The sequence below is a fragment of the Halichoerus grypus genome, chromosome 8 (assembly GCF_964656455.1).
Source record: "Halichoerus grypus chromosome 8, mHalGry1.hap1.1, whole genome shotgun sequence".
NCBI classification, from domain to species: Eukaryota; Metazoa; Chordata; class Mammalia; order Carnivora; family Phocidae; genus Halichoerus; species Halichoerus grypus.
The window spans coordinates 121,047,189-121,066,358 of record NC_135719.1 but is presented as its reverse complement, the minus strand read 5'-3'; the positions used below and the strand labels follow the sequence as shown (position 1 = coordinate 121,066,358).

At 45.2% G+C, this 19,170-nt stretch overlaps 1 long non-coding RNA gene across 1 annotated transcript; it reads right to left on the bottom strand.

The window, feature by feature from the left end:
* Positions 1-5,832: 5,832 nt before the first annotated feature.
* LOC118545157 (uncharacterized) lies at positions 5,833-6,827 on the bottom strand. Its single transcript, XR_004921971.2, has 2 exons — positions 6,252-6,827; positions 5,833-6,153 (listed from the first exon to the last, which is right to left on the bottom strand). It is a non-coding gene; the product is annotated as an uncharacterized LOC118545157 (long non-coding RNA).
* Positions 6,828-19,170: the final 12,343 nt, after the last annotated feature.

Genomic DNA, 19,170 nt, shown 5'->3' with positions numbered 1-19,170 from the left:
TCAGGAGACAACATTTCACATCACAGGTAAGTAACTTTAGCTGCATCCTTGTCTCTGTGTTAGAAATGTGTGAGCTAGAATGTGTAAATGGTTTCAGCATAAGCATTAGGACAAGGACAGAAGCATCCAGTTGGTATCACAAAGGACAGTGGGTTGAACATACAGGGGAAGCAGCTGAGCCCATCAGCTAAGGCTGAAGGACCTGGAGTCGTGTGTGCTGGAATTTCAGCCCCAACATCCATCCAGCTCCAGAGGCTGAAGTAGGGCCTGGCACATCACAGGCACTCGGACGATCTTCGTTAGGGAGTGACGCTATGATCTTCAGCGTGTCGCGGATCTTTCTAAGCCTCACTTCCCCATGTCAGAAATCAGTCAATAATAGTACTTACTTCATAGGGTTGTTATAAGGAGTAAGTGAGGCAGTGCGTGGAATGTATTTGACCCAGTGCCTGGTCCGCTCAGCACATTGCAGCTGTACTGAGACAGGCTGCCCTGGCTCTCCATTCAGAAAAGACAGAAATCGGGCACCTGGGTGGCTCAGATGGTTAAGTGTCTGCCTTTGGCTCAGGTCATGATCCCAGGGTCATGGGATCGAGTCCTGCATCAGGCTCCTTTCTTAGCGGGGAGCCTGCTTCTCCCTCTCCTGCTCCCCCTGCTTGTGCTCTCTCTCTCTCTCTCTCTCTCTCTCTCTCTGTTAAATAAATAAATAAAATCTTTTTTTAAAAAAAAGAAAAGACAGAAATCGTTGTGGAGGTTAGGCTGCTGTAACAGGGAGAACCCATGTTCTTCTTCCATGAAGAACATGAAAGCTTCTTTCTCATGCCCCCAAGTCCTCTGTAGGTAAAAGATAACAGACTGCAGCATTCCAAAGACCAAACTATTCAAGGGGTTTATGAAAGAGAACTGGACAAGAGCCTACCAGTGCTTGCTGACTTCTATACCTACTCCATCCTCCAAGCTGTCAGGAACTGGGAACAAACAATTACTGAGCTCTTTCCATCTTTCCAATTACTGAGCTCTTTAACATCGAGGGGGAAGCCTCAAAGGTATTAACTCCTTATACCAACTTATAACAGAGTCATTGTGGTGGGACACACATGTGAGATCCCCCGAAGAGAGCCCCCCACCGCAAGATCAGCTCCAATACTGTTAACTAACTTGAATTTAAATAAAATCTTGAAAGAAAAAAAAAAGATCATCTCCAATACTGGAAATTATTCCTTCTCTAATACAATAATTAGGGTCAAGACACACAGGACCAATCCAGTGCAGAACACTTGACATCTGTCTGATAAATCAGAGTACCCACTAGTGGCCAAGTTTAGCTCAGAAGAAAACTGGATGCTTTGGATAAAGAGCGGTGGAAGGGAATGAGAAGTTCTGCTGTGTGTTTATTCCTATAAACAGTGTCCCATTTTAAGAGCTTGGATATCAAGTACTTAATTCAAATGGTCATCGCTTGGGTTAAGGAGAAGTGGAATAAGATATCCTGAGGGTGCAATTATGTTGTCCTATTGAGCTCTGTAGAGATCTGGCTGAAGGCACAGTAAGACACTGTGAGGAATTCAGAGCTGAAGAAATGGGGAGCCTGATGGAAAACCAGAAGCCCAGGATCTCCAGGGTTATCACAGAACAAGTGTAGCTTGTGGATCTAGGTCTGGGACTTCCAGACTAATTTGATTAGGCTGACTCTAGTTCTCGCTTATGTTTTCTACCACCCTAATTCATGATTAAGGTTCATATGCTCCCAGCCAGGGACTCTCTTCAGAACAGTAGGGCATATGGTATAAATAGTTGAGTGTTGCTCAAAACAGAAGCATGGAAAGAAGAGGCTGGATGTGGAGATAGAGAGGACTATGGTAAGCCTCAACCACCATGTTAATGAGCTCAGACTATCCAGTGAACACTGAGTAGATGTTGTAAGATTTTATGCCAGGAGATAACATGATCAGATTTATGTTTTAGAGGGGTAAGTTTGTAAGAGGCCAAAATCAGTTGGGACTCTATATGGCAAGGAACAGAATTTCTAGTATAACCATCTTAGGAAAATGAGTTTACTTATTGGTTAATATAAGTGAGAAATTTACAGACAGGCCCAGCTGTAAGCTTGGCTTGATCTAGAGCTCAAGGAGCATCTCCAGCATCCATATTTGGCTCTACTTCCCCAGAGAGTCAGCTTCATTCCCAGACTGGCTCAGCTTGTGTTAGCAAGATGTTAGCAGCCCTAGCCTCAGAACCTCATGCCACCAAATCAAGAGGAAGAGAGAACATCACTTCCAGGAGCTTCCATTGAAGCTTCTTTGATCCTTCCCAGAAGCTCTAGCAAACATTTCCTAATGTCTCATTGGCTTTCAACTGGGTTATCTGCTCATTCAAGAACTATCGCTATGGCCAGAAAAACTGTGTCTTAGTCTATTCAGACTGCTATAACAGAATACCATAGACTGGGGCGCTTAAACAATAAACATTTGCTTCCCACAGTTCTGGAAGCTGGAAGTCCAGGACCAAGGTGCCAGTATGGTCAGATTCTTGAAAGGGCCCTCTTCCTGGCTGTGCCCTCATATGGCCTTCCTTGGGGCAAACATGAAAAGAGAGAAATCACGTTTCTTCTCCTCTTTCTATAAAGATGTTAATCTCATCATGAGGGCCCCATCCTCATGACCTAATCTAACCCTAATTACCTTCCAAAGGTACCACCTCCAAATACCATCACATTGGAAATTAGGGTTTCAACATATGACTCTTAGAGGGACACAAACATTCAATCCATAGCAAAATATATTGATATGGGCCTTAGCTAATCAAGACCCATTCTGCAAATGGGGACACATACCAGAAATGGAGAAGGGGCAGCCCCATTTATACCGTAACTTAATAGTGGGGTACGGGTGGTTTCCCAAAGGACAATCAAGGGATGTTTTTATCAAAGAAAGGGATAAATTGATGTTGTGGTAGCCAACTCCCAAGATGACCCCCAAGGATCCTCACATTTTGGTTTTCACACTCTCCTACATGTACACGAGGTTTGGTCTATGCGACCAGTAGAATACAGCAGAAGTGAAAACATTGGAAATTAGGTTTAAAAAGACTGTGGATTCCATATTGAGTAATATCTCTCTCCCTCTCTCTCTCTTCCTCTCTCTCTGTCACACACACAAACACACCATTACCTCAGAGAGGAGCCAGCTGCAGTGCGGTGACACCCAGGTAACCTAAGGAGAGGCTGACTGAAGCCTCCAGCCAACAGCCGGCAAGGAAGGGAGACCAGCCAACAATCACGTGAGTAGGCTTGAAGCAGATTCTCCAGCCCCATTGAGTCTTGAGATAACCACAGCCCTCGCCAACAGCAGGATGTAGCCCCCTAAGCGATGCTGAGCCAGAACCACCCAGCTAAGCCACTCCCAGATTCCTAACCCTCAGAAACCGTGGGACACAATACATACTTGTTTCCAACTGTTAAGTTGTGGGGTAATTTGTCACATAGCAATAGGTCATGAAGAGAGATGGCAAAGCAACGACAGTTGTGCCTTAATTCAGTGAATCATGGGATTGATAGGGCAATGGTAAAGGCAGGGGACAAATTAGAGAAATGCTGAGAAGGTAAGTTATAACACGTTGGTGATAGATGTGGCAGGGTGGGTAAGGGGGAGCAAGAATCAAATTTCACCTCCAAGCTGTCGTATGAGTGCACAGAGAACACAGGATGAGGGGGTAATGCCCATGAATTCCCTCAGGTTCTCTGAGTAGGAAGTACGTGGGACAGCCACGTCCTGGAATCTCTGGGAGGAGATTCCAGCAGGCAGTGGGTGCATAGGGTCTGAAGCATGGGAGACAGTGCAGGCCAGAGCAGGTTTTGGTGTTTTGGGGTTTTTTTTTTTAAGTTTATTTTATTATTTTGTTTAGTTATCTCTACACTCAACGTGGAGCTCGAACTCATGATCCTGAGATCAAGAGTTGCAAGCCCTTCTGACTGAGCCAGCCCGGCACCTCCAGAACAGTTTTGAAGATCCAGTTGAAAGGGATCCCCAGAGATGTGGCAGCTGGACAGTGAAAATAGATGAAGTCACCCAGGTTTTTGTTAGAGGCCAAGATGGGGAGAGAGTATTCTGAGGACAGATTAAGAATGTATTCGCCATGGGGCGCCTGGGTGGCTCAGTCGTTGAGCGTCTGTCTTTGGCTCAGGTCATGATCCCAGGGTCCTGGGATGGAACCCCTAATCGGGCTCCCTGCTCAGCAGCAGAGAGTCTGCTTGTTCTTCTCCCTCTGCTCCTCCCCCCACTGTCTCTCTCTCTCTCTCTCAAATAAATAAAATCTTTTAAAAAAAGAATGTATTTGCCATAAAATAAGTCAGTTCTGCAGATGTCATGTACCGCATGATGACTACAGTTAAAAACACAGTATTGCATATTTGAAAGTTGCTAGGAGAGCAGATTTTAAAAGTTTTCATCACAAGGAAAGAAATTGTAACTATGTGTGGTGAGCAGACGAATTGTGATCATTTAGCAATATCTACAAATATTGAATCATTACATAATACACCTGAAACTAGTATAATGTTGAATGTCAGTTATATACCAATAAAAATAAATATTTTAAAACTGTATTCGCCTTGGAAGGAGGCTTCCAGTGACCAGTGAAGGAAGGGTCCAGGAGATCCCAAGCACGAACACTATGGGGATGAGAGTTGAGGGGAGATTGGCTGACCAGAGGCTTACAATCTGGGCAGGACCAAGGGTTCCAGGAATATGAGTAACTTACCTTACTTTTGGGCAGGACACGATCAGTGTGTATCTACGCTTCACTTGGTGCCTATTTGTATGACAACGTGGCTCACACACTCTGGATTAGTGCACCAAAAAACACATTCATACTCTATTGCATTTAACATTTGATTTTAAGTACATGTTCCTTCTGGTTATGATTATAAGGCATGTTGAGTGCATTTTTAGTGTTTTGTTCAATAAGTCATTTGTCAACCTTGACCTTGCCTAGAATCTGGGCTGTAGTCCCCACACCTGCAAGGCAACTTTTTTTTTTTTTAAGATTTTATTTATTTATTTGACAGAGAGATAGTGAGAGCAGGAACACAAGCAGGGGGAGTGGGAGAGGGAGAAGCAGGCTTCCCACTGAGCAGGGAGCCTGATGCGGGGCTCGATCCCAGGACTCTGGGATCATGACCTGAGCCGAAGGCAGATGCTTAACGACTGAGCCACCCAGGTGCCCGGCAACTTGCCTTTCTTTAAATTCCTGTAACGTTCATGCTTTACATCTCCGCTAGCAGTTGCCACAGGCTGCCTCGGAGTAGGATTATTTGTGGGCAGACTATAAACTTCTTGATGTCAGAGACCTTATTTTATAAACCTTGTCTCCTTCTCAGCAAGAAGACAATTCCCCGTGCATGATAGGCAGCCACACAAACCAGCCCATACGCGACACTACAGGGGGGCTGACCGATGCCCACTCCTTGTTCTTGAGGAGCGGTATGTCCTGCCCTCCTGGTTAGACCCTCCGCTGCCTGGAGCTACCCCACAGCCATGAGTAATTGCTCATCATGGGTCAATGAGATTCTCTCTACTTCAGGAATTTTGAGTTTGGAACTGAGAGACCCAACATGGAGGCATCTTAATGGCATGCATGCCAGAAGGAAGTCTGCTTCCCAGTCTGTGGCCGAAGTACTCAGAATGTCCCTAATGCTGCCTCCTCCTGAAACTGAGTTGTTCAAACCTCCTCAACCTCATGAGAGCCCTGGGACCTTCCACTAATTTCTTCTTTTTGCTTAAGCTGGCTTCTGTAACTACAGCGCAAAATAGCTTCACACACAACATCATCCAGTGCAGGGAACACAAGATGTATTTATCATTAAGCAAGCACTCAGAAGTGTCTAAGGAAATCCAAGGGCAAGAATGGATCCAGGCCTGAGAAGGAGTCTGGAAACAGGAAGTGGGAACTGTCAAGAATGTAGAAATATAGTCTTCCTCTCCCTCTCCTCTCTCTCTCTAATTTCACTTGCTCGCTCCCTGCAGGCTGGTTTGCCCTGCCTCTCGGTCCATATGGCAGAAGTTGGCCACACCATGTCCCCCGGTTTTCATATCTTCTCCCTCCAAAGCAGATCCCAGAATGAGAGTGGAATCTCTTAGTCCCAATCCAAGTTCCCTGGACAGGAAAATCTGATTAGTCCGGTTTAGGCAAGGTGTCTCTTCTTGTCCCATCAGAGGAGATCAGGTCACATGGTACAAACATAGAGAGCTCACCTCATAGACGAGGATGAAGTGTAACAGGGTCATCGTCAACTAGGCTGGCCGCCTAAATGTTGAACAAATGAGCTGCTCAGCTTCAAAATGGCCCAGTCTGCCTTAGGTCCAACTTACAACCACCCAACCCCCTTCTACTAGGGCAGGCTGAACCGGCTTATCTGTCTTCCTGTGCTAGGCTCTGCTTTGGCAAAGATGTGTGAAACCACCTTATTTGCCTGAGTCATGCTTATTTTTCTCACTATGTCTGATGTCGGAAGTTACGCTAATCATTACCCACTGTACCCTGTAACATTCAAGAATAGTCGGAGGCCTCCTCTGTGCCAGGTCCCGTGCAAGGGGTTTTGTAGACTTAGCTCATTTGACTTCTCAACACCGAGTATGGGTATTGCTAACCCCATTTTATGGAAGAGGAGATACATTCTTTTTAGAGGTCTATTTTCCAAGTTCCATAACTATGACAGTGCGGGATTCAAACCCAAGTTTGTCTAAACTCAAAGCCCATTTGCTCTTTCCACTGGGCCAAGGCCAATTTCAGTATGGAATGGAGAGGTGGGCAGAGTGGAGCCTTGGAAAACAGAGGCTGAGAGCGGAATGGAGATCTGGCTCGGGGGCCGTGCTGTGCTCCCCACAGCCCTCACGCAGCACACTGCCTCCTCGACCCAACCTCCTCCAGGAAAATGGGGCTAACGAGGAGCACAGTAATATGATGCTAACAGCAGGGCTTGAGATTCTGCTCGGTGATTTCTCTTTTGAGTCTCAAAGCATTTTACGAGTATTGCCTATCCCAGGAAGGTTTGAAAGAGGCCAAATTTAGGGCAATGCCAATAATAATACTAACAGCTTACATGTATTGAGTGCTTACTGTTCCTGACATGGCTGCCCAGTCCGTGTGTGCATTCAATCACTTAAACCTGAAAACAAACCGAGTTTTCATTAGAGGTGACTGAGATGGAGACCTAGAGGAAGTCACTTCCGGGGGTCACACAGCAAAGCGAGCATGGGGACCCAAGCCAGTTATCTCAAAGGTTGTAAGTGACACTGCCGTGATGAAAAGTAAATACTGGGTAAGCATGCAAGGACAACGTAAGGACCAGAGATGTTTCAGGGGTGCCTGGGTGGCTCAGTCGGTTCAGTGTCCGGACTCTTGATTTCAGCTCAGGTCTTGATCTCAGGGTCGTGAGTTCAAGCTCCATGTTGGGCTTCATGCTGGGTGTGGAGCCTGCTTAAAAAAGAGAGAGAGAGAGGAGTTTCAGAAAACAATCTGTCACACAAGAGGGAAGGCGAGGCCAGGGGCAGGCAGCCCTGAGGGTGATGCGTCAGGAAGTGCACCCTGAGAGGCAGCGGCTTTCACCTCCCAGTGGGTGGTCAAGGTTATCTTTACTTGGAGTTTGAAGCTGCAGCAGCTGCTCCATCCAGCTTGCCTGCCCAGGGCCACCCAGTGTATGTGAACCCCCGGGACACACCAAGACTTTCCAAGGGATATCTGGGCATTAAATTCCATGTTAAGGAACCCACCTGTAATGCTAGATACTTGTCTTAGCCAGTCTGAGATGCTATAACAGAATACCGTAAACTGGGTGGCTTATAAAAAACATTTATTTCTGACAGTTCTGGGACTAAATCTAAGATCAAGCCTCCAGGAGATTCCTGGATGAGATGAGAGCCCACTTCCCGGTTCATAGATGAGCCAGCCATCTTCTTGCTGTATCCTCACATGGATGAAAGAGTGAGGGTGCTCTCTGGGTGTCCTTTATAAGGGCACTAATCCCATTACCTGATCATCTCCAAAGGCCCACCTCCAAACACCATCTCACTGGGGATTAGGATCTCTACATATGAAGGGGGGAGGATACAGACGTTCAGTCCCTAACAACCCTCCTTTCCAATCTTTTGCTTTTAACTAAATTGGAAGAGGTTATAACCAAGTTGCCAGCCAACACCTTATTAAGTGTAACTTTGGGGTGCCTGGGAAGCACAATCCGTTAAGTGTCTGACTCTTGGTTTTGGCTCAGGTCATGATCTCAGGGCATGAGATCAAGCCCCACATCGGGCTCTGTGCTCAGCAAGGGGTCTGCTTGGGATCCTCTCTCTCTCCCTCTGCCCCTCTCCACTCATGTTCTCTCTCTCTCAAATAAATAAATCTAAAAAAAGTATAATTTTAATCAGTCATAAAATCATTTTTGACCTATAACTCACAAGGAATTTTACAAATTGAGTGACATTAACAAAACTCCATCCATTCCCATCTACTTATTTGTATAAACAATATTTCTCAGCACTTATGTATATAAATGCCTCCTTCTTGCAATGAATATTATTTATTCAAGGCTATATGGGGGAAAAAATAGCCTAATCCACCCCATTCAGAGATGTCTTTCCAGTCAAATTACTTTCAAAATGGAATAACTATCAGAAATTGTAATATATTTATTGTGGGGTGTAGGAGGTGAAAGAATTCCCCCAACGCAGAACAAAAGAAATAAAAGTTTATTGAATACACTGCAAGGGAGCCAGAGACAGGACAGCAAAAGAGAGACTCTGCCACGAGGTGGTGGTGAGGAGCTATAGTTACAGGACAGAGTGAGGGAGTACAGGGATGGACAGAAGTTTCCTTTTTTTTTTTTTTTTTTGTAATCTCAGGAATTGTGCTTGGTTGGAAGGAGCCCACTGGCCCTTTAGGGCCTATGGCTTAATGAACCTGTATACATCAGCTTCCGTGGTCACTATGGGCCCTTTGGCCTTGCTCCGGTTTCTATCCCTCAAGCCTGTTGCCTAAAAGCAGCCTCTACGTTTATGTTGTTTTGATCACAGGCAATTGAACATTTCAAAATTTCCATTTAAAGATTTTATTTATTTATTTGAGAGAGACAGAGAGAGAGAGAGAGCATGAGCAGAGAGAGGGAGAAGCAGACTCCCCACTGAGCAGGGACCCTGATGTGGGACTCGATCCCAGGAGCCTGAGATCATGACCTGAGCCGAAGGCGGACACTTAACCGACTGAGCCACCCAGGTGCCCTGAAAATTTCCATTTATATACCTAATTTTGATGCATAGAAATAACAAAATGCTTAAAAATACTTTCAGGTATAAAAACATATTAGGGTAAAAATCTGCAGGGGTGGTGGAATGGAAAGGGTCTTAAAAAGAAAAGGAATGATACAAATTTCTGTCTTCGAAGAAGAACTGGGGGCGCCTGGGTGGTACATTTGGTTTAGGCTCAGGTCGTGATCTCAGGGTCATAAGATCAAGCCCGGCATTTGGCTCAGTGCTCAGCCTGGAGTCAGTGTAAGACTCTTTCCTCTGCCCTTCCCCGCACACCAGCATGTGCACACACACTCTCTCTCTCTCTCTCTCTCAAATAAATAAATAAATCTTTAAAAAGAAGAAGGAGGAGGGGGAGGAGCAGAACTGGTTTCCATGTTTTAAAATGACCAGAATAGGGGGGCACCTGGGTGGCTCAGTCGTTAAGCGTCTGCCTTCAGCTCAGGTCATGATGCCAGGGCCCTGGGATCGAGCCCCACATCGGGCTCCCTGCTCGGCGGGAAGCCTGCTTCTCCCTCTCCCACTCCCCCTGCTTGTGTTCCCCCTCTCACTGTCCCTCTTTCTGTCAAAAAATAAATAAAATCTTAAAAAAAATTAAAAAAAATAAAATGACCAGAATAGGTATCAAATTGCAATGGTATGCAGATCTCAATGGGTTTGCTTAAGAGTGAGGTAATAGCTTTGTTTTGGAAGGTCGCTACTGAAAATGTGCTAGAAATCACATCCTTTATAACTATGGCAATCGGTGATGAAAAGTTTTAGCTGCCAACTTAAAAATGTGGGGAAAAGTCCATCATTTTTCAGTTCTTTTAAAGGCAAGGTGACTAAGTCCCTTGAGCCACGGGACTCAACATGTGAACACAAGGAGGTAGATTCAAAAGGGTAAGTGTAGTGGGAGTTACCTCACCTCAGGGAGAGACTGGAGGCCTGGCCACACGCTCAATCCTGTTCCCTGCTTCCCCATCAGGTGACATTCTGGGAAGCCGACGGCTGTTCTCAGAGGCCATTTCCCCTTCCTTCTTGTGGGGTTGCCAAGCCTATATAAACACCTTCAGGGTCAGCAGCTCTGAAATCAGACTCATCGAAGGTTCTGGTTGACAACGTGATTTCTGGATCCTCCTCAGACCCATGGTCTCTGAGAAGGAAACTGTCCCCAACCCAAGCTGGTATGGAATGGTGCAGTCTGGTATGAATTTTCTGTTCCTTCCCAGAAAAACTGCATTCCTGAGAAAATACTGGAGTAATTTCGGACAGATTTTAACTGGCTTAAGAACCTTTTCTGGGAACTTCACCCAGCCTACAACAGGCGCGGGAGAAGCCTACAGGGCTTTAACCAGTGCTAGGAGGTTCTGATAGTCTTTAACCTGACACTCTTCCTCCCTCTTTTTGTCCGCAGTCCAACAATGACTATCTAAACCCGCACATCCGATAGAAATAAATGCTAGTGGCCATGTCTTTTAAAAAGTAAAATTAAAAAAAAAAAAAGTAAAATAAAAGAGGTGAAATTAATTTTCATAACATATTTTATTTAACTCAAGAAATCCAAACTATTATCATTTCAATATGCAATCAGTTTAAAAAATATTAATGTGATATTTTACATTTTTACCATGTTAAGTCTTCAAAATCTGGTGTGTGTTTTACCCTTATAGCCCACCTCTACCAGACCAACCCATGGCGAGTGCTCAATCGGATTGAACAGCAGAGATTGAAACACTCTCACGATTCCCTTTTAAAATGTCCCTGCGGAGAACGAAGTCTTTGAATTTGTTTTTTTTTTGTTTTGTTTTGTTTGTTTTTTTTGGAAAGCCTTCACCCTTGCAGCAAGTTTGAAAAGAAATTTTGACATGTTTGTAGCTAATGTGTCTGAGAAGTTTATTTAATCAAATAAATTTGGAAATCTGTTTGGAAATCTGCGTTTTAACATCTGCTGCAGGTGACTCTCGTTTACACTTCAGTTTTCAGATCACTCTTCTAACTCGTCCCGGCCAATCCTTCCCCAGTCACCTTTGTGGAAACCTGTCTGTTGGCCAAACTCTCTCATACTCCGGAAGCAATGACTGATAGAGCTGCTGAATGTACTTCTCTTGAGGTATTGACCTCAACAGAGGGATAGCTCTAGGCCCTCCCATGTGTCGCAGACATAGCGGCCTCGAGCACGTGCTTTGTCCGTGGAAAGGCTCAGTAACGGTGGCTGCCATTTTTAGGTAGCCTGGCTTCAGAACCAGGTTCTGCCATTTAAAAGCCATGTGATTTGGACACATTCCTTGACCTCAGGTTTCATCCTTAATTATGGGGATAATAATGCCCCTACTTCACAGAGCTGGACCCAATAAATAAAGTCCACTGGACCATCTCTATACGTGAAAAGAGTGGATGCTAAGGAAGCACGTGGGACCATGGCAAGCCATGGGCATCTCAACCAAAGACAGTAGGCAGGGGTTTTCATAAGGGTTGGGACTTTTGCTGAATGATTCAGGGAACGAACAAGGGGGTAAGCAGGAGCAGTTCTGGATTGAGTGTCATCATGAAGTAAGGACAGTTTGGTGGTTGGGTTTTTCAGAAATCTTTGTCTGAGGCAGGAAGAACGAGGGTGTTACTGGTAAGAAAGTAATAGTTATTCAAAATAAGAGGGGTTGTATGACCTTGGCCACAGCCCCTTAGAAACACTGGCTTAGGCTCTGTTAGAACTTTAAGTCTGATGACCATCCAGGCTGGGGAGTGTATTCAGGACTTTGTTTCCTCACTATAAAATTAAGCTAACTGTGGAATGTCACATCCAGAAACCCTCTATCAGAAGCTCTGCACCTAGGCTGGGAATCAAAGTTGCCATGCATTATAGTGACCTGCATTGCTCAGAACCTTCAGGACCTTTTATGGAAAAAAATTTCAAGTAGCAACGTTTCTCATAGCTTATGATTCTAGAGAATAAGATTTCTCAGCCCTATGCCGTTGGTGTTAAATAATATCACAATCAATTTTTTTTAAAGATTTTATTTATTTGAGAGAGAGAGAGCATGAGTGGGGGTGGGGGCAGAAGGAGAAGCAGGCTCCCTACTGAGCAGGGAGCCCGATGTGGGACTCAATCCCAGGACTCTGGGATCATGACCTGAGCCGAAGGCAGACACTTCATGGACTAAGCCACCCAGGCGCCCCTCACAATCAATTTTTATGGTTCCTGGTTGTAACAAGAGTTAAGTGAGATCATCTACACAAAATGTCCGTGCATAATAAGGGCTCGAGAAATGACAACTGCTCTTATAAGTTTTAGGATTAGTGACAGGATTAGTGTTAGCCTTAGTATTATTCTTTCAGGTTTTCTGTTAAACCATTCCTTTCCTTTTGTTGCACAGGCTGCCACCAATTTAAAGGTGGACGACAGTTTTTCATGGAAATCTTAGCCCACGCTGGAATGCTCATTAAAGAAACAGCGCAGAGGCTCCTGGGGCAGGCCTCCCCATGTTCTAACACTGTCCACAGCCAGAGGTTCTCTTTTCATCAGCGAGCACTGCTTTCCAGGGTGTCACTTCTGGACTTTGTTTTGTTTTTCACGTACAGATTGCCTCAAGGCTCCCTGGGGAAGGGAACCTTATGTTATCAGGAGCCAACCACACATTTCAGCCCTGCTGCCCTAGAGAATGTCACTTACGTGTGCGCTCACGCATGCACACGAAATGTCGAAGGCGCCCCAGGTTCTGCGGGCTCTTCCGTTTCCTCTGTGCAACCCCCCCCGCCCCGTACCCTCACCTCCACTCTCCTCTACACCTGAGGAAACAGTAGTTTGCAGCATGTTTGTCAGACTGGTTCTTCCAGCTCTGTGACCTTCTTTCTCCCAGTAAGACCCAGTTGCACTTCTTGCTTTCAAAGGCAGTGATACTGGGATTCAGAATATAAAATTGTATTCATTTTGAGTGTTTTAATTTATTTTAAACAAACTGCTTATTTTTCTATATGCCTCGCCTCGGGAAAAAAAAAAAAAAACTCTGCAGAGAAACAAGAAGAATCCAAATATCTCCACAAGCAGACCTCCACGTACGCCCCCAACATGTGGGCGTTCTTTCCGGCTTTCTCCCTTTGTCAAATCAAAATTAGGATCACCCTTTGGCAGGGTTATAACTTTCTTTTTTTTTTTCACTTAGCAAGAATACGCCACAAACATCTTACTCAAATAGACTTTGACATCATGATTTTAAGCGAGGGCTTATCATTTACAAATTCGACGTGTTTCTGAAGACCTGGTGGGTTTTTTTCTCCTTGTGATGTTTTCTTCAAAACCAGAAACACCACACCCAGCAGGTGAACAGTGGGTTGCAAAATGTTTTGTGAAACTGGTGACAGCTGGGTATCTCTCCAAATAGGGCAGGAGCCCGCCTCACCCTGTCCTTCTAAATGGGATAAGATCTTTCTTAAAATAAGCCACCGGGACAGACCACCCATACCACCAAGGGCTCAGCAACAGTTAGCTGGACAAATTTATCTGATGGTTAATCTGCAGTTCCAAAAGTCTGAAGATGCATTTCAACGTGATTGGGAACGTGCTGCACTGACTACTAATTCTTTAGAAAATGTCTTTTTCTGTAAACCAGGACTATCTTTTCCCATCAGGAAATATAGTTTCAACCCCTCATTGTAAAAAATTATATGCATTTTTATACAAATTATACAAAATTGATAGAATACTGGTAACTGTTGAAGCGCACAAATCGGTACCTGGAGGTTTGTCGGACTAACCTCTAATTTTGTGTCTGTTTGAAATTCCCCATAGTAATGTGTCAAAACAGCCTCTCATGCGCTCTTACTGTCTGACTGTCGTTGAGACCGCACCCCAGGGCTGGGGCGATGAAAAAATGCTCAAGTTCATTTGAGGTGAGTGGTCTGCTTGGAAAAGATGCCAGTAAGGAGATTTAGGGCAGGGGGTCCTCACTCTAGAAAAGCTACTGTAAGGTGATAGGCCCAGGGGCAGAGAGGGCTGCTGGGGGCGGGGGGGGGGGGACACAGAGGGGGAGCCCACTGTTCTGTGCAACCACCTAGTCCCTTTCCTGGAGAACCATGTGGCTGGCTTCCTCCTGCCTCTTGCTCAGGCTTTGGGTGCCCTGGCCCGTCATTAGCACCTGGGCCCTGTGGGAGAAGCTCCCTCTGCCCCTGTTGGAGGCCGGCTCTGGGCGCCCCCAGATGCTCCTTGCTCCCCAGTGGGAGCGCTTTCCACTTACTGCGGCCTTGGGCAGACTTTGCTCCCCACCCCCACCCATGAGCATGTGGTTGCACAGTAGCCCAGAGAAGTGAGTGAAAGGTGCTTGGGCTGAAGAGGGGCCGGGTGGCGAATTAAGCAAACATGCAAGCTCTTCTGTGTGCAGGCCTTTCTGGATGTGTGGCTCGGCTACATTGATTGGTTGTAGGACAGGCCGGCAAAGGTGAAAACAAGCAAACAGACAAACAACAACAATGAAAACAAGGATTGATCATTTACCTGGAGAACTATAATTTCTGGCTTTACAGGCTTTTTTGTGTGTTTTTTGTTTTTGTTTCTTTCTCTTCTATTTTGCTTGTGCAGTATTTAAAAACCAAAATAATAAATTCCTAATATTTGGTCTAAGACCAAAGTTATTCCTGCTAGCAATTATTAACTAGGGGGTTTCACCTAAAATTTGTATTTGGGGACTTGTTTAAAAGCATCTGGAGGGGTGCCTGGCTGGCTTAGTGGGTAGAGTGTGTGACTCTTGATTTTGGGGTTGTGAATTCGAGCCCTGCATTGGGTGTAGAGATTACTTGAAAATAAAATCTTGGGCGCCTGGGTGGCTCAGGCAGTTAAGCGTCTGCTTTCAGCTCAGGTCATGATCTCGGGGTCCTGGGACTGAGCCCCACATCAGACTCCCCCGCTCGGTGGGGAGTCTGCTTGTCCCTCTACCCTCTCCCCACTCATTCTCTCTCTCTCTCAAATAAATAAATAAAATCTTAGTAAGTAAGTAAATAAATAAATAAATAAGCCTCAAGAATGGCTGAACTAGCCTAATTCTCTCATTTTACAGATAAAGAAACTCAGGGCCAGAGAAGGTAAGTGACTGACCCAAAGTGACACAGCTAGCTAGTAAGAGCTAGGAAGAGGAATTGCAGTTCCTGACCCCAGGCCACCTGCCTTGCCAAAGGGTTGGGACCACTGGACCCAACTGTGGTCAAACCAGGCTCCAGTCCATCTTCTTGACTTATTAGAAAGGAAACTCCCAGGTTCCCACTGCACCCTCTCTTAAGATAGTATTTGTCAAGGTAAGGGACCACTTGTTCCAGAACCAGTCCAGATACCTGTGAAAGATGCAGTTCCGGCCTCAGCCCCTCACTAACCTTAGATGAATTATCTGACCTCTCTAGACCCCAGTTGCCCATCTGTAGGAAGGGAATAGTGAGAGCACCACTTCACAGAAATGCATAGACGGGCTCCCATACAATTTCTGACATAATGGTGGTTACTGTTCCCTCTTAATTCCCAAGGATGACAAGATAGTCATTGTGTTGAACCCCAGGGGACAGAGATGACCCTGCCAGTCCTCCTCCTTAGGGAGCTCACAGTCTAACCACTGATACAATCAGTCCTTCCTCTTCAAACCAAGGCTCCCACTCAATGATTCAATGAGGCCTGTGTTGTTTGCATTTTCCAGAACAAGAAGCTATTTGTACCACAGAAAGGAACCCCTGCTGGTTGAGGGTATTCTCCCACCCTGAAGGTAATAAAGCCCTCCTCAGTTTCCTCATCTGTAAAATAGGCTTTCTCCATCTTCAGGGTGAGGAAGACAGGCATATTTGGGTCATGTGCAGAGGCCTGGAGGGCTCTCTGAGAAGTTGGTACTGGCAGGGACAAGAAGTCCTGGGAGCAGAACCCCACACGGCCCTCCCCTCAGGAGAAGCCCAGTCCTGGGAGCAGAATCCCTCCCCTCAGGAGATGCCCCTCAGGAGAAGCCCATTCCTGGGAGCAGAACCCCACACGGGCCTCCCCTCAGGAGAAGCCCAGTCCTGGGAGCAGAACCCCACATGGGCCTCCCCTCAGGAGAAGCCCACTGGACCTGGCTGAGAGAGAGGGCACCATGGCCAATGAAACCAACCAGGTGGGAAACCCCAAGGCCCTGCCCAGCCCACCTGGCCAACACCTGCAGAGCTCTTGCCTGGCCAGACCCGTCTCTGTCCAGAAGGGAGAGGTTACCCTGAGCCATCCCTCCTCTGAAGCCTTCAACTTTCTCCTTCCTTTCCAGCTTTGACTTCCAAGCTGAATGGACAGAGTTAGTTCTCCTGTTGTTTCCAGGCCCCAGGTGGCAGAAAAACCAGCACCTTTGCTATAACAGCTGCAGGGAGGGCAACAGAGGGGGGCCAGGAGGTGCCGCCCCCACCACCCACCCCTGGCACCGGCAACAAAGCCGTCCCTGTTTCCACACTCCTGCAGGTGGCTTCAGCTACGGGGCGCCGTTCAGAGAAAAGTCTCTGGCTCACGCTTTCAAATGGGAGATGCACCCCTCTGCTTTGCCAGGCTTTCTTAATTTAATGCACTGAAGTTTAAATATATGTAACGTGATTATTTCAGCTAATTAATGCAAATCATTAACTTAACCCTCAAACAGTCCTGTTCTTATTAGTCTCAGTTGGCAGAGAAACCCAGGCAGCCACAGTGGCCGACCCAGGACATTTGACCATCAGAGCAGATCGGTTTTTCACAGCAGCTTTCTCTCTACAACAAGATTATTTTCTTCAAGAATCATGGAATGAAACAAATAATAAAAATGGCCAGAAAAGAAACCCAAATGGTGAAGTTTTTCTTGTATTAAACTTTGTGTATCAACCATAAGAGACTCTTAATCATAGGAAACAAACTGGGCGGTGCTGCAGGGGAGGGGGGAGGGGGGAAGGGGTAACTGGGTGATGGACGTTAAGGAGGGCATGTGATGTCATGAGCACTGGGTGTTACATAAGTCTGATGAATCACAGACCTGTACCCTTGAAACAAATAATACATTATATGTTAATTAATTGAGGTTAAATTTTTTAAAAACTTCTTATATCAAAACATATATATTTTTTGGCTTCACTTTCTTATTCCTTATCAGATTCTTACAGCAACAGCGTATGATTTGTAACAGAGAAAAACCACGCACAACTAAGAATTCCCCTAAGAATATCACATGTTTATTTCTCCATCATCCACTTGCAGCCTACAACCATATGCGCACGTATCTCTCCATGGCTCCAACAGAAAATCTTCTATTTTTATGCCTTCTTTTTGTTGCCTGCCATATTATAATCATTTTCAACATGGCAATAAAATCTTTAAAATTATGGTTCGAAGCGGCTGCATGGGACAAATGAGAAGCATACCAAACGAGCAACAATGCAAGGGTGGTGGGGGTGACAACACAAACATAACGACTCGGTACTTTTTTGTTTCAACAACTAAAGCAATGCATGACATTTCTCAGCAGCAGAAATATAAAATCGTCTCTGCTAAATTCAAAATAAAACACAGATATTACATTACAGAAGGAAGTAATAGATTAAGTACTCTTTAATTACATCAATGTTTGGGTAGAGGTTTGGGTTTTGTTTTGTTGTGTTTTTTTTACAAAAAACACTTGAAGAAAAGTTTCCAAATGAATGAATAAATGAGCAAACACATGAACCAATGAACCAAACCGTTTGTTTTATCCTCTGAATTGATTATCTCTGCTAAAAAAAAAAAAGTCACACATTCTGTTATTGTAAGTTCCTGGTTCTGGTACACACACACACACACACATACACACGCATGCACGCGCACACACTGTTGGATATAGACCTCTCATTTTCACTGAAAAATCCCCCATTCCTTACTTTTCTTGCTGGGATCTTTTTCTTGCCCCAGTTGGACTGGTATGAGTGAGCTCCGAAGTAGATGCTTAGTGCGCCACCCAGTGGACAAGTTGCCTGGCACGCAGTCTCTCCACCGCCGACCTAGATCACAGACGTCAGAAAGCTCTTCAAATGTTCTTGTTCCTCATTACCAAATCCATTATCAGTTCCTGACCACCCATTTATGAGCCCCAACCCATTTCCAACCTTGACCAGCGTTTTTATTGTAATTGAAAGAGGACTATATGGGGCACCTGGGTGGCTCAGTTGGTTAAGCGTCTGCCTTCGGCTCAGGTCATGATCCCAGAATCCTGGGATCGAGTCCCGCATCGGGCTCCCTGCTTGGCGGGAGGCCTGCTTCTCCCTCTCCCACTCCCCCTGCTTGTGTTCCCTTTCTCACTGTGTCTCTCTCTGTCAAATAAATAAATGGAATCTTAAAAAAAAAAAAGAAAGAAAGAAAGAGGACTATATACCTGAGCAACAGACTATCCCAACCTGGAACAAGTGAGAACAGAGCTTGGCATTAAAATTAAATAAACGCACTGAAAAATAAATATGCTATGTGTCTGTGATAGCGCAGGGGAGCATCTTGACATGGGGCAAGCAACAGGTGACAGAAATTCAGAGCAAAATTGGTAGGTCAACAATTGTAATCTGAAGTATCAGCACACTCCTCTATGGTCAAGCAGCAGAATTAATGAGCTATTAGCTATCCATAATCCCCTGTACCTGGAGGAGATAAATGCACATTCTTTTTATGAGATGCAACATTTAAAACAACATAGTAAAGCCATAAAGCTACAAATCCGAAAGGATCCTTACCATTTGGACTGTCTTCTTTGACGACAAAGCAATAGAATTAGAAATGTATAATAGAAGTAGAGTTTTTAAAAATCTCAAGACAGGCAAAGGTCTACGAAATATTTGGGAGAATGGAAATAATAACTTCAATTTTTTTAAAGAAAAATGTGGTGACCTCTAAAAGAATGGAAATACCATCTCATGGCTTCCC